This window comes from Sorex fumeus, unplaced genomic scaffold (assembly GCF_029834395.1).
Source record: "Sorex fumeus unplaced genomic scaffold, SorFum_2.1 ptg000065l, whole genome shotgun sequence".
Lineage (NCBI taxonomy): Eukaryota > Metazoa > Chordata > Mammalia > Eulipotyphla > Soricidae > Sorex > Sorex fumeus.
Window position 1 is genome coordinate 3161298 of NW_026606122.1, and position 15726 is coordinate 3177023.

The window sequence follows — 15726 nt, forward strand, 5'->3', positions numbered from 1 at the left end:
TTGTACACAGGGATTACTCCTTGCTCTGTGCTCAGAGATCACTCCTGGTTGGGTTTGGGAAAGTGTATGTTGTGGCAAGGATTTCATGCAAAGCAAATGCCTTAACCACTGTACTGTCTATCTGGTCCCCTAAAAAGCTTCATGGAAAGAACACTGTATTATTTTCCTGAAATACTTTACATACAAAGTGATATTAAATTAGTGGTTAAAAAGCACATGAAAAAATGCTCTACGTCACTAATCACCAGGGAGATGCAAATCAAAACAACAATGAGATTCCATCTCACAATACAGAGACTGGCACACATTCAAAAGAACAAGAACAACCAGTGCTGGCACGGATATGGGGAGAAAGGGACTCTATTTCATTGTTGGTGGGAATGCCTACTTGTCCAGCCTTTTTGGAAAACAATATGGCCATTCCTTAAAAAATTATAAATGGAGCTTTCATATGACCCCACAATATGACTTCTAGGAATATATCCCCAGGGGTGCAAAAAAAAAGCACAGTAGAAATGACATTTGCACCTGTTTGTTCATTGCAGTACTGTTCACAAAAGACAGAATCTGGAAATAACCTAAAGTGCCGGAGAACAGACGACTGTTTAAAGAAACTTTGGTACATCTACGCAATGTAATTCTATGCTGCTGTTAGGAAAGATGAAATCATAAAATTTTCGAATAAGTGGATCAACATGAAGAGTTTCATGCTAAGTGAAATGAGTCAGAAAGAGAGGGACAGACACAGAATGACTGCACTTATTTGTGGAATATAAAATAACGTAATAGGAGACTGACACCCAAAGACAGTAGACACAAGGGCCAGGGATATTTCTCCATAGTTGGAAGCCTGCCTCATGAGATGGGGGAGGAGGCAGCTAAGAATAGAGAAGGGATCACTAAGTAAATGATGGTTGGAGGGATCATTCTGGATGTGCGATGTGTACTGAAAGTAGATAAAGGACCAAATGTGATAGCCTCTCAGTATCTATATTGCAAACTGTAATGCCTTAAAGTAGAGAGAGAGTATGGGGGAAATTGCTTGCCATAGAGGCAGGGGGAGGGTTAGGGGGGGGGATACTGGAGACACTGGTGGTGGATAATGTGCACTGGTTGAGGGATGGGTATTCGATCATTGTATGACTGAAACTCAAATATGAAATCTTTGTAACCATATCTCAGTGATTCAATAATAAAAATAAAACAATTAGTGGTTAATAGATAAGAAGAGGTAAGAGGTGTGGGAAATTGGGTAAAAAGTATGTCCCTAAACTCCTGTAATGCCTCTCCAGTCCCTACAAACATATTTTACATAAAACATAAGCATATAACAAAGATTAACAAGCCTCTTACCTTCCATATAGAAGCCAGATAAACTGAATAAAGTCGGGGCATTTGTCTTGCACATTATTGACACCATTCTTTCCCCAGCATCCCTTGTGGTCTCCTGAGCAATGCCAGGAGTGAGCCCTGAGCACAGAGCCAGGAGTAATCCCTGAACACTTCTGGGTGTAGCCCCAAAAATAAAAGATAAATTAATTAAACTGACATTAACCTATGATCAACATTGAAGAATATAAACCTTGCTATCAATCTCTTTATTTCTATAGAACCCTTTATCTTAAAATACTATCATGTGGCCAGAGCAATAGTACAGCGGGTAGTGCAATTGCCTAGCAAGGATCACATGCAGGCTCAGTCCCTAGTACCTCATAGAGTCCTCTAAGCCTGCCAGAAGTGATCCTTGAACACAGAGCCAGGAGTAAGCCCTAAGCACCGCTCAGTATGACCTCAAAACAAACAAACAAAAAGTTATCAGACAGAAGAAACAGAATCCACATACTCACCAACATTTGTTGTTTCAATTTTTTATTTTTGGTGAAGCAAGAAAGTTTTTGTGTGTTTTTTTTGTCTTCTTGAGTCACACTCGGTGATGCACAGAGGTTACTCCTGGCTCTGCACTCAGGAATCACACTTGGCGGTTCTCAGGCAACCACATGGGATGCTGGGAATCGAACCCGGTTCGGCCACGTGCAAGGCAAAAGCCCTACCCGCTGTGCTATTGCTCCAGCCCAAAGCAAGAAAGTTTTTATTGAAACTTATTTAGAAAGATGTAAGGGGAGATAAAGGGAGAAGTATGTGTTTGAAAGAGAACACAGGCTTCTCCAGAGTGTAAATAAATAAGCAAATAAACACAGAAGACATGTAAATGAGATAGTTGTTCAATGGAGAACATGGGCTTGAAGAGCAAACTTGTTTCCAATTTTTTAATAAAGGCCACACCACCAGTATTAGGTGATACTGTATTGAGATTTAATCACGTTCATAACATAAATAATAGTGGTGATTTTTTTATGACTGGGTCTTCAATGTATTTCCTTTTTTAATTTTTATTAGTGAAACACCATGAGGTACAGTTGTAGACTTACAAATTTTTGTGCTTGGGTTTCAGTTATACAATGATCGAATACCCATCCATCCACCAGTGCCCATTCTCCACCACCAATGATCCCAGTATCCCTCCCCCCTCACCCCCCACCCCACCCTGCCTCTATGGCAGGACACTCCCTTTTGTTCTCTCTCTCCTTTTGGGTGCTGTGGCTTGCAAAAGAGGCATTGAGTGGCAATCATGTTCAGTCTAGTCTACTCTCAGCACGCATCTCCCATCCTGGGAGGATCCTCCCAACACCCTTTATTTGGTCCTCCCTTCTTTATCTGAGCTGCCTTTTCCCCCAGCATGTGGGCTGGCCTCCAAGCCATGGAGTAAACCTCCTGGTACTTAAAACCTGGTACTCTATTATTCTTGGGTGTTAGTCTCCTGTTTCGTTACTTTATGTTCCCCAGATAAATGCAATCTTTCTATGTCTGCCTCTCTCTTTCTGACTCATTTCGCTTAGCACGATACTTTCCATATAGTACCACTTGTATATAAATTTCTTCAATGTATTTCTTGGACAAGTATTTATTTGTGTAGACATTTGTATTAGGTTTTTCCTTTTGCTGTTGTTTGTGTGAATTCATTTTATAGATCTGCATTTTCAGTTCTTATTTAGGCACTGTCATTTACAATACTTTCAATAATAGAGTTTCAGGCATATAATATTCTAACACTAAATCCTCAACAGGATGTCAGCTTCCCTACATCAATGTATCAAGGTCCTGTCCCAAGTACCCTCACTGAAGAACCCATTGGCAGAGTTAATTCTGTATAACAACTTGGGGTCTATTACCACTAGCCTACTATTATTCTCTTGCTATATTTCTTTATATTCCACACATGAGAGTGATCATTCTGTATTTGCCCTTCTTCCCAGACTGACTTTACTCAGCATGATGCCTTCTAATTTTATCCATGTTGCAGCAAATGGCTGGTTCAACTTCTATGGGAAACAGTGGAACACTTCTCAAAAAATAAGGATTGAGCTCCCATTTGGCCCCAAAATTCCACTTCCTGAAATCTACCTTATGGGCCCAAAACACTTACAAAAAGACATTTTCAGTCCTATGTTTATTGCAGCCCTATTCATAAGAGATTTGGAAACAACCCTAATGCCCAAGAACAATGAGAATATAAAGAAACTGTGGTATAAAAGCACAGTGGAAATCCACTCAGTTATTTTACCTATTTATCTTTATGCTTGCAAACGATAAGAATTATCAACCAATTTTTTGCCATTCTGGGCTGGAGAAAGAGTACAGAGGCTAAAATGCTTGCCTTGCTTGCAGATGCATATGGTCCCCACGCACCATCAGGAGCGATCCCTGACCACAGAATCGGTAATACGACTTGAGTACTTGTGGGTTTGGCTAAAAAATCAACCCCCTTAAATAAACTGGACTTTATAAAAAAATTTCCATGCTACTATGTAACAAATGATATTTTCATTTTATTACTGATGTTATTACTTGTGTTTTAAAACTGATTATTAATTGATTTTTACACACTTAATAAATTCATTGTAAAAAGAAAAATTATTGAGTGCAAAAGACAGAAACTCTCATCTACTCTCTTTCACTCCCATCTCCTGTATCAGAGTGGCATAATCACCACTGTGTGTCTATCAACTGCCCTCAGGAAGCACATGAGTTATGCATGCATTCTGATCCCACTCGTTTGACATTAGAATGCTGTGACAGAGACATCACTGAGATTCAGCTTTACAATATCCAAGAAGGTTTTGCTGAGAACATCAACAGTAATAAAGACTGCAGAGAAAATGGCCAAGCAAATTATGTGGAGAAAATGGCTAAACAATTTATGTGAACAAAAATGGTTTAAAAGTCCTTTAAAAGATTTAGAGACACCATTCCCTATAATACACATGTAAACTATAAATAATGTGTTTATTAAATCAGAATCCAGAATCATTTCAAGGAACCAAAGCTTCTTTAATTTATTCTTATCTTCATTGAAAGTAGTGTGGTGGAATTTAAATAGAGATGGTGCGGTAGGGGAATCAGAAAAAAATCAGAGTCTACATGTCTAGAGACAGATGGACTGGACTAAACTATTTGAGCCTTCTTTACTCACACCATATGGAAATAATTATAAAATTGCTCACAGAGCTATTATAATAAACAAGAACCTATGTAAGTTGGTCAGCATAGAGTATGAATGAAACACCTACTCAATAAATGATCCTTACTCTTAGCTATTCCCAAAATATTTCCCTGAAAAGAAATGGTATTATAGATTGGAAGCACAAATTTAATCAGAATTTAGATACTGGAATGGAAATGATATGCCTTAAAATAATAAAAGTGGAATATTTAAACAGTATAAAAGGAAGAAATGGCAAAAGTAAAATGCTGAAGCGGTAGAGGAAAATAAAATGTATTTATTAGGCAAAAAGTCATTGTGAAGAATAAGCAGGATAGTTTGGGGTAGGTATGGAAATCAGGGCAACATAGGAAGTTGTCGCAGTACAGGAGGAAAGGGACACACTAACAAAAGAAGAACCAGCTGGTGAAAACATTGTGAGTTAAGAGGAATGGCAAAAGAATAATGTAGTATACACATAAAATAGGACATTATCCTACCTTATAAAATCAACAAAAAAGAAACTCTGAGCCGGTGTAATAGTACAGCACATAGGGTCCTTGCCTTGTGCACAGGTTCAATGATCAGCATCACATATGGTCCCATGAGCCCCAACAGGGTTGTTCATGGACTTCAGAGTCAGGAGTAAGTTCTGAGCACCATGAGATATGACCTAAGAACTAAAAAATTTCTGTAGTGGAGTTGGAGACAAGAGAGCAGAGAGAGATGGAGAGAGAGAGAGAGAGGAGAGAGCAGATTCCTTCCCATATGCAAATAATGAGAGAGGAAAGCGACATGAAAAAAATAATCTCGTTCACAATTGTGCCCCAGAAAATCAAATACCTCAGAATCAGCCAAAGTAACAAGGTAAAGGATCTCTACAATGAAAACTACAAAAGACTACTCCATGAAATAAAAGAGGACACGAGGAAATGGAAACACATCCCCTGCTCATGGATAGGAAGAATCAACATCGTCAAAATGGTAATACTCCCAAAAGCATTATACAGATTCAACGCGATCCCTATAAGGATACCCATGAAATTCTTCAAAGAAATAGATCAAGCATTCATAAAATTCATAAGGAACAACAAACACCCACGAATAGCTAAAGCAATTCTTGGGAAAAAGACATGGGGAGGTATTATCCTCCCCAACCTCAAACTCTGCTACAAAGCGGTAAAAATTAAAACAGCATGATACTGGAACAAAGCCAGGGCCGCAGACCAATGGAACAGGTTGGAATATCCGTACACATAACCCCAAATGTATAAACATCTAATCTTTGATAAGGGATAAAGAAATGTGAAGTGGAACAAGGAAAGTCTCTTCAGCAAATGGTGCTGGCATAACTGGACAACCACATGCAAAAAAATGGGATTAAACCTCAACCTAACACCGTGAAAAAAAAGTCAGATCAAAATGGATTAAAGATCTCAACATCAGGCCCAAATCCATAAGATACATTGAAGACACGGTCAGAAAAACCCTCCACGATATTGAGGCTAATGGTATCTTCAAAGACAACACTCCACTGACCAACCAAGTGGAAACAGAGATTAAAAAATGAGACTATCTTAAATTAAGAAGCTTCTGCACCACAAAAGATACAATAATCAGCACACAAAGACAATCTAAAGAATGGTAAAGGATATTTACCCAATACTCATCTGATAAAGGGTTGATATCAAGGACATACAAAGCACTGGTTGAACTCTACAAGAAGAAAACATCCAACCCCATCAAAAAATGGGGTTATGAAATGAACAGAAACTTTCCCAAAGAAGAAATCTGAATGACTAAAAGGCACATGAGAAAATGCTCTACATCACTAATTACCAGGGATATGCAGATAAAAACAATGAGATATCATCTCAAACCACAGAGACTGGCCCACATCCAAAACAACAAAAGCAACAGGTGTTGGCGTGGATGTGGCGAGGAAGGGACTCTCCTTCACTGCTGGTGGGAATGCCGACTGGTTCAGCCCTTTTGGAAAACAGTATGGATGATTGTCAAAAAATTAGAAATTGACCTAATTTGACCCAGCAATACCATTCCTGGGAATATATCCCAAAGAGACAAAAAAGTACAGTCGAAACGACATCTGCACTTCTATATTCATTGCTGCACTATGCACAATAGCCAAAATCTGGAAAAAACCTGAGTGCCCGAGAACAGATGACTAGTTAAAGAAACTTTGGTACATCTACATAATGGAGTACCATGCAGCTGTTAGAAAAGATGAAGTCATGCAATTTACATACAAGTGGTACTACATGGCAAAGTATCATGATAAGCAAAATGAGTCAGAAAGAGAGGGACAGATATAGAAAGATTGCATTCATCTGGGGAATATAAAGTAACAAAATGGGAGACTAACACCCAAGAATAGCTGAGATAAGTACCAGGAGGTTCACTCCATGGCTTGGAGGTCAGCTGCACATGCTGAGGGAGAAGGCAGCTCAGATAGAGAAGGGAGCACCAAGTAAAGTGTGTTGGGAGGACCCTCCCAGGATGAGAGATGCATGCTGAAAATAGACTATAAACCGAACATGATAGCCACTCAATGCCTCTTTTGCAAACTATAGCACGCAAAAGGAGAGAGAGAACAAAAGGGAATGCCCTGCCACAGGGGTGGGGTGGGATGGGGGTTGGGGGGGTGAGAGGGATGCTGGGAACATTGGAGGTGGGGAATGGGCACTGGTGGAGGGATAGGTACTCGAGCATTGTATAACTGAAACCAAAGCACAAAAATTTGTAAGTCTACAACTGTACCTCATGGTGTTTCACTAATAAAAATTTTTTTAAAAATTCTGTACTATGTGATAAGTAGATTAACCTGAAGCCCATTCTGCTTATGAAGCTAGACAGTTGCAGAAAGACAATGCACGATTCCACTTACATCAATTATCCAAAATAATCAAAATCAGGACCCCAACATGCCACCTTCCCCGTGCCCAGGCTCCAAGATTTCTCTCGAACCCTGGGTCCCCCAATCTCTCAGAGCGCCTTCCTGTTCATTCCCAATGCCACAGCCACATTTCTCCCTCTCCCAGGTATCGTAGGGGTCGTGGCTTCAGAAGTAGGCGTGGCCTATTTGGGGGCCTGCCGCCACTTATGCAGCTGCAGGTAAACTGCCCATATCCAGAAATCTCATGCCACATCTCAGTCTCCATAACACTACAACATGAAGAAACAGCACAAATCTCTACCACGAGGAGAGGACGATGAAAAGAGTCCAGAAGTTTCAACAGGCGTTACTCACAAATGTGAGCTCTCCAATAAATAATTCAGAGATGAACTATTGAAGATGTTCAATGAACTCAAAGAAACGGTGGGAAAGATATCCAGTAAATTAAAGGAGGACATGGAAGAATCAATGGATCGGAGAATCGAGAAATTCCTGGAAGAATGAGAGCAGAAATTGAAAGGCTACACACAGAAGTGTCACGAATAAAGGATTCAGTAGATGAAATAAAAAAAAATCTCAGTGCGTTCCCTCAACAGTAGAATGGCTACAGCCTAAGACAGAATCAGTGAGCTGGAGGATGAACTGTAAGAAGCCTACAGGCAACAGCAAACAATGGCAAGAGACCTCAAAATAGCTCTAGAGCGAACCAGAGTCCTAGGGGATGATTTCAAGAGGAACAACATTAGAATCATTGGAGTACCAGAAGGTCAGGGAAGCAATCCCAATGAAAAATCCACAGGTAAAGAAATCATTGCTGAAAATTTCCCAGAGATGGATAATGCAGGCATCCAGATTCAAGGAGCCCGAAGGGTGGCAGCTAAAAGAGACCCTAACAAAAACACTCCAAAACATATCATGATTAGAATGATGGATGCCATGGATAGAGACACAATACTGCAAACAGCAAGGTCAAAGAAGGAAATCACACAAAAAGGAGCACCACTTAGATTCACAGCATACCTGTCAGAGAAAACCCTCCAAGCCCTAAGGCAATGCTGGGATATATTGAAAAAACTCAATGATATGAACACTTTACCAAGAATACTTTATCCAGCTAAACTCTCACTCAAACGCGAAGGAACGGTACACTATTTTGTGGATAAACAACAGCTCATCAACTTCACAGACTCAAAACCAAACGTAAAAGAATGGCTAAAGGGCCTACTGTAAGACAAGACAAACCCCTACAACCTCAATAAACCCTTACAGAAAGATGACACAAAACCCCAAAACAATAATCTCTCTCAACGTCAATGATCTATATTAAAAAATTAAGAGACACAGAGTGGCAAAATGGATTCAGAGACAGAACCCAACATTCTGCTTCCTACAAGAAACACATCTGAACAATCAGAACAAACACAGACTCAAAGTCAAAGAATGGAAAACAATCCTGCAAGCAAACAATCTCCTCAAAAGAGCTGGGGTAGCCTTGCTAGTACCGGACAACACAGATTTCAGGTTGAAAAAGAATAAAAGGTACAGTGAAGGCCATTTTTTATTAATCAAGGCATATGCACAGCAGGAAAAAAATCACACTCCTAAACGTATACGCACCCAATGAGGAACCAGCCAAATACCTACAACATCTGCTAACAGACCTTAACATTATGAGAAACACAATAGTACTTGGAGACTTCAACACCGACTTATCACCTCTGGACAGATCAAGTATAAAAGTAAGCAAGGAAATAATGGCTCTGAAGGAAAAAAAATAGAAGAGAAAGGGTTAAAAGATCTATATAGGACTTAATATTCCCCCCCAAAAAAAAGAATATATGTTCTTTCCAGTGCACATAGAACATTTTCTAGAATAGAACATGTGTGGGGACATAAAGAATACATCAACAGAATCAGGAAGATTGACATTGTATCAACTATCCTTTCACACCACGATGCACTAAGATAGAAGTTAAACATGTTCATACTCAGAAAACCAAATCAAATACCTGGAAATTAAACAACTCAATGTTGAACAATGAGTGGTCAGGAAAAAATCCAGGAAGTAATCAAAAGATACCTGGAAACAAATAAGAAGGAAGACACGAGCTACCAGAACCCTTGGGACGCAGCCAAGGCCATGTTAAATCACTTAAAATCACTTAACTTCCCGTTAGTCGTCGATTTGCTTGAGCGGGCGCCAGTAACATCTCCATTCATCTCTGTCGCGTGCCAGTGTAGCTCAATGGCATCTGTTCGCTCTGGGAACATGAAGAGACTCAAACCGATCGTTCATGATCTTGATTAAGAAGTCTGACCACCTAGTAGGTGGGCGGCCACGTGGTCTTTTGACATCCCGTGGAATCCAGTCAGTAATGGCTCTAGTCCAGCGGTCGTCTTTAAATCTCATTACGTGACCAGCCCATCTGATTTTTGACACCTTGGCAAACGAGACAGCGTCCCTGATTCTTGATCGTCGATGGATGTCGGAACTCCGGATTCTTTCTCTCATTTGAGTGAAACGTGGTATTCCAAGCATAGCTCTTTCAATTCCTCTTTGGGAGACCCTAATAGCATGCTCATCCCTTTTACGTAGGGCCCAGGTCTCTGAGGCATATATTAATGCAGGAAGAACAGTGGAATCAAAGAGATGTGCCCAGAGCCAGAGGTTCTTCATCCTCTTAGCTATTTCTTTGACGTTCCTGAAGGCGTTCCAAGCCGCTCTCTTTCTCCTGCGCAGCTCGGGTGGAAGGTCATTTGTCATGTTGACTTCTCGACCTAGGTACACATAGCTGTTGCATTCGGAGATGATCATTCCATTGAGAGCGAATGGGGCATCAGAAATGAGGCTGTTTCATAAACATTGTCTTCGTAAGATTCAGCTGTAGTCCTACCTTTCCACACTCACGGTCAAAGTCGGCCAGCATTTGTGCTGCTTGGCTGATGTTTGGTGTTATTAAAACAATGTCATCAGCAAAGCAGAGGTGGTGTAGTTGCCGACCATCTATCTTCACTCCCATTCCTTCCCATTCCAGTCGTCGCATGATGTTCTTGAGAGTGGCACTGAAGAGTTTCGGTGAAATGGTATCACCCTGCCGAACCCCTCTCCTGACATCAACGATTACTTCTTTGTAGAATGGTGAGATCCTGGTAATGAATCCGCAATACAGCTCATGGAGGATCTTGATGTATTGGGCTTGAATACCCTGATTGGCTAGGGCTTCAATGACCGCTTCCATCTCAACAGAATCAAAGGCCTTCTTTAAATCAATGAACGTTAAACAGAGCGGCATCTTGAACTCCCAAGAAACCTCAATGAGCTTGGTTATCGTGTGGATATGGTCGATGGTGCTGAATCCTTTGTGGAACATGGTTTGCTCGCATGATTGTCCTTCATCTAGTGTTCTGCCAATCCTATTTAGGATGACTCGAGTGAACAACTTGTAGATGACAGACAATAGGCAGATTGGGCGATAGTTGCCAATGTCATGGATGTCTCCCTTCTTGAACAGTAGTACGGTCCTGCTGGTTTTCCATTGGGACGGAACCTTGCATTCAGACAGGTAGCGTGTGAAGAGCAGAGCCAGTGTATTGATGAGTACTGACGGCAGGTTCTTCAGGTGTTCAGGTCTGACCTTGTCTGGGCCGGGTGCTGTTCGTTTCTTTACTGGCGAAATGGCGTGTCAGATTTCGGAAGGGAGAACGTTGGGAACGACATATCCATCCTGTGGAATTTGGTATGTCGGCAAGTGGACATGGCTATCGAAGAGATTTGAGTAGAAGTCATGGATAATCTTCTCCATTGCCATTCTGGAGGATGTGATGGATCCATCAGGATGTCGGAGGGTAGTCATCTTGGTCTTGTAGTTTGCGAAGGACAGGCGGGCATTACGAATGCTTTTCCCGGCTTCTGCCGCATCTACCAGCACTTTTGCTCTTCTTTCTTTGAAGTCTTCCTTGATCATATCTCTGCACTGCTTTGCGAGCTCGGACGTTAGCTTGCGGTTGCCTGTGGCATGCGCCAAAACACGTTGGCGAATAAGGTCAAGAGTTTTTGAAGACAGACGTTTTTTGTGGCTATCTCTCTCTTGGCATTCTTCACACAATCATGAGGTGCTGAATCAGTGGATCGTATTTCTCATCAATGTTGTCAACAGTGGCATCTTCCCATGTTGCAGCCATAGTGCCAAAGAGCTCCCAGTTGGTGGTCGTTCTGGGAGTTCTCTTTTTAAACTTTGCAGCCCTTTCTCCCCGCTCTGTGAAGTAGAATTTTGCACGAAGAAGACGGTGGTCCGATCCCATTCGGAATTTTGGGACAACAGCGACATCAGTCAGGCAAAACCATCGATTGAATATGATATGGTCTATTTCGTTGTGGAATCGTCCACCAGGAGACTCCCATGTCCAACTTTTAGATTCTGCCTTCTGGAACTGTGAGTTACCATGGATGGTCTTGGTCGACATGATGAACTCAGACAGTCTCTCACCCTGTTTGTTCCATTCTAGGCCATGGGTCCCGATGTGAAGTTCTTCAGCTGATCTTCTCGGTCCTATCTTGGCATTAAAATCACCCACAATGATCTTGTAGAAGGTGTGGTCTTCTTTATAGAACTTCTCCAGCTCCATGTAGAGCTTCTCGATTTCTCTTTCATCATAATGAGATGTTGGTGCGTAGACAACAAAGATAGAAACTGCTGGCAGTGAGCCACATCTATTCAAATGTAAACGTCTGATTCGGGTTGTTAGGCATTCGAATGAATCAATGCTCATGGCCAAGTTTGTGTTGACAAGGACACTGACGCATCCGACACCTCTTTTATTGCATGTTCCGAGGAACAATTCTTCTCCAGTGTCGAAAACAGCATTGTGAGATTCGTGCCTTCTTGTCTCGGTCAGACCAATGATGTCGTACTTGATCATTCGTGCTTGTACCATCAGGTCCTCTATGGATGCATCTGATGCTAGCATACGTGCATTGAAAGTACCGATGATCATTTTTGTCTTCCTTCGTTGTGGCAGCCTAGTTCGGCCTTGAGATTTTATTGGCCTCTCCTTTCTCATCCTTCTCAGTGCTGCCATGTCAATGAAGCCTTCAGGGTCAGGTGAATGAGACCAGTTGTAATTACTGGTCCACTACCCAGCCTCTGCCACACTCCAGGATGCTTTCCGGACCCGCGTGGCAGCTCCGGCCGAGACTCACACACGACTGGAGACCCACAGAACAAGATAAGCGGAACTCTCTGAGACCTTGGACTCCAGGCTCAACGGACCCAGGGAGAGAGATACTCTGCTTCCTCCCACCAACCACAGGTGACAAAGGGATTCTAATCAGGAGCCCCACCCTACCCTGCCCTGTCTGCTCCTACCAACCACTAGAGACACATTATAAGACACTAAATACCCATCTTCCGGAATTGCCGTACCATATTTGATAGGGTTCAAATATGATAACACCTACGAGGGCGATTAGAGGTTGCCCCAAAAGCCTCTATCCCTCTCGGAAAGACTGGCAAGCTGCCGAGAGTATTCCACCCGCACTAAAGAGCCTGGCAAGCTATCCGTTGTGTATTCGATATGCCAAAACCAGTAAGACCATGTTAAGGGGAAAATTTATAGTTCTGCAAACATTTCTCAGGAAGGAAGAAAGGGCACAACAACTTGACTTCAAAGATAAAGATCTTAGAAAAGAAACAACAAAAGGAGCTAAACCCAGGCAGAAAGAAAGAAATCATCAAACTTAGAGCAGAACTCCACAATAAGGAAACTCAACATATAATCCGAAAGATCAATAAACCAAGAGCTGGTTCTACGAGAAAATTTTAAAAAATTGATAAACAACTAGCGAAACTCACAAAGAAAGAGAGACCTCTAATAAACCGAATCAGAAATGAAAAGAGTGACATCACAACAGAAACCAACGAAATTTAAAAGATCATCTGAGACTACTTTAAAAGTCAATATGCCACGAAACAAGAGAACCTAGAAGAAATGGAAAAATTCCTGGATTACCAAAATCTCCCAAGACTGAACCAAGAATATTTGGAGTACCTGAATATACCATTACTATCAAGGAAATTGAAACTGTAATCAAAAGTCTTCCCAAAAACAAAAGCCCAGGGGCTGAAGCGATAGCACAGCTGGTAAGGCATTTGCCTTGCAACGAAGCCAACATGGCCGACCCAGGTTCGATTCCCAGCATCCAATATGGTCCCCCGAGCACTGCCAGGAGTAATTCCTGAGTGCATGAGCCAGGAGTGACACCTGATCATTGCCGGGTGTGACCCAAAAAGCAAAAAAAAAAAAAAAAGCCTAGGTCCAGATGGATTTCTGGTCCAGAAATTCACTAGCGAATTTCTCCAAACATTAAAGGAAGACCTATTGCCAGGTCTTCTCAAGCTTTTCCAGGAAATTGAAGAAACAGAAACTCTCCCAAACAGTTTGTATGAGGCGCATATATCTCTAATACCAAAAGGAAACAAAGAAACCACAAGAAAAGAAAACTACAGGCCGATATCCTTAATGAAAATGGATGCGAAGATTGTCAACAAAATACTAGCAAATATAATTCAACAAATCATCAAAAATTTCATAGAACACGACCAAGTAGAATTCATTCCAGGGATGCAAGGATGTTTCACCATTAGGAAATCAATCAACAAAATCCATCATATCAACAAAAGAAAAGATAAAAACCATATGATCATATCAATAGATGCAGAGAAAGCATTTGACAAGATTCAGCGCCCGTTTATGATGAAATCCCTCTCCAAAATGGGTATAGAAGGAACTTTTCTCAATATAGTTAAAGACATCTACCACAAGCCTATGGAAAGCATCATCCTCAATGAGGAAAATCTAAGAGCCTCTCTTCACTGCTGTTCAATATAGTACTAGAGACTTGCAATAGCATTTAGGCAAGAAAAAGATATTAAGGGCATTAGGGAGGAAAGGAAGAAAGCAAGCTCTCACTATTCGCATATAATATGATACTATACTTGAAGCACCCTAAAACCTCCAACAAAAAGCACTTATAAACAATAGACTTGTATATTAAAGTTACAGGCTATAAAATCAATACCCAAAAGTCCATGGTTCTCCTATACACAAATAATGAGAGAGAAGAAAGTGACATGAAAAAAAACCAATCTCATTCACAATCGTGCTTCAGAAAGTCAAGTACCTAGGAATCAGCTTAACTCTGGACGTAAAAGAACTGTACAAAGAAAACTACAAAAAGCTACTTCAGGAACTAAAAGAGGACATGAGGAAATGTAAATACACCCCTTGATCATGGATTGGGAAAATTAACATTGTTAAAATGGCCATACTCCCCAAACCATTGTACAAATTCAATGTGATTCCTATAAGGATACCCATGAAATTCTTCAGAGATATGGAGCAAACACTCCTTAAATTCATATGTAACAATAACCCCATGAATAGGTAAAGCAGTTCTAGGGAAAAAGAAAATGGGAGGAATCAACCTCCCCAACCTCAAACTCTACTACAAAGTGGTAATAATTAAAAGAGCATGGTACTGGAAGAAAGGCAGAGCAGTCAACCAATGAAACAGGGTTGAATGTACTTACATCCCCTTCCCAAATATATGATCAGCTAATCTTTTTTTTCACAAATAGAGAATTTATTATATGTTTCACATTTCTTTTTTTCTTTTTTTATTAGTGAAACACCATGAGGTACAGTTATAGGCTTACAAATTTTGTGCTTGGGTTTCAGTTATACAATGATCAAGTGCCCATCCCTCCACCAGTGCCCGTCATCCATCCCCACGGGTCCCAGCATCCCACCCCCCACCCCTCATCCCCCCCCCCCGTCCCATCCTGCCTCTGTGGCAGGGTATTCCCCCTTGTTCTCTCTCTCTTCTTTTGGGTACTGTGTTTTGCAAGAGACGCTTTGAGTGGCAATCATGTTTGGTCTATCGACTACTTTTAGCATGCTTCTCCCACCCTGGGAGGGCCCTCATAACACCCTTCATTTGGTACTCTCTTCTCTATCTGAGCTTCCTTTTCACCTAGAGCCTGTGGCTGGTCTTCCATTCATGGAGCGAAATTCCTGGTACTAATCTCAGCCACTCCTGGGTGTTAATCTCCCTTTTTGTTGCTTTATGTTCCCCAGATGAATGCAATCTTTCGGTGTCTATCCCGCTCTTTCTGACTCATTTCGCTTAACATGATACTCTCCATGTAGTACCACTTGTATGTAAATTTCATGACTTCATCTTTTCTAACAGCTACATAGTACTCCATTGTGT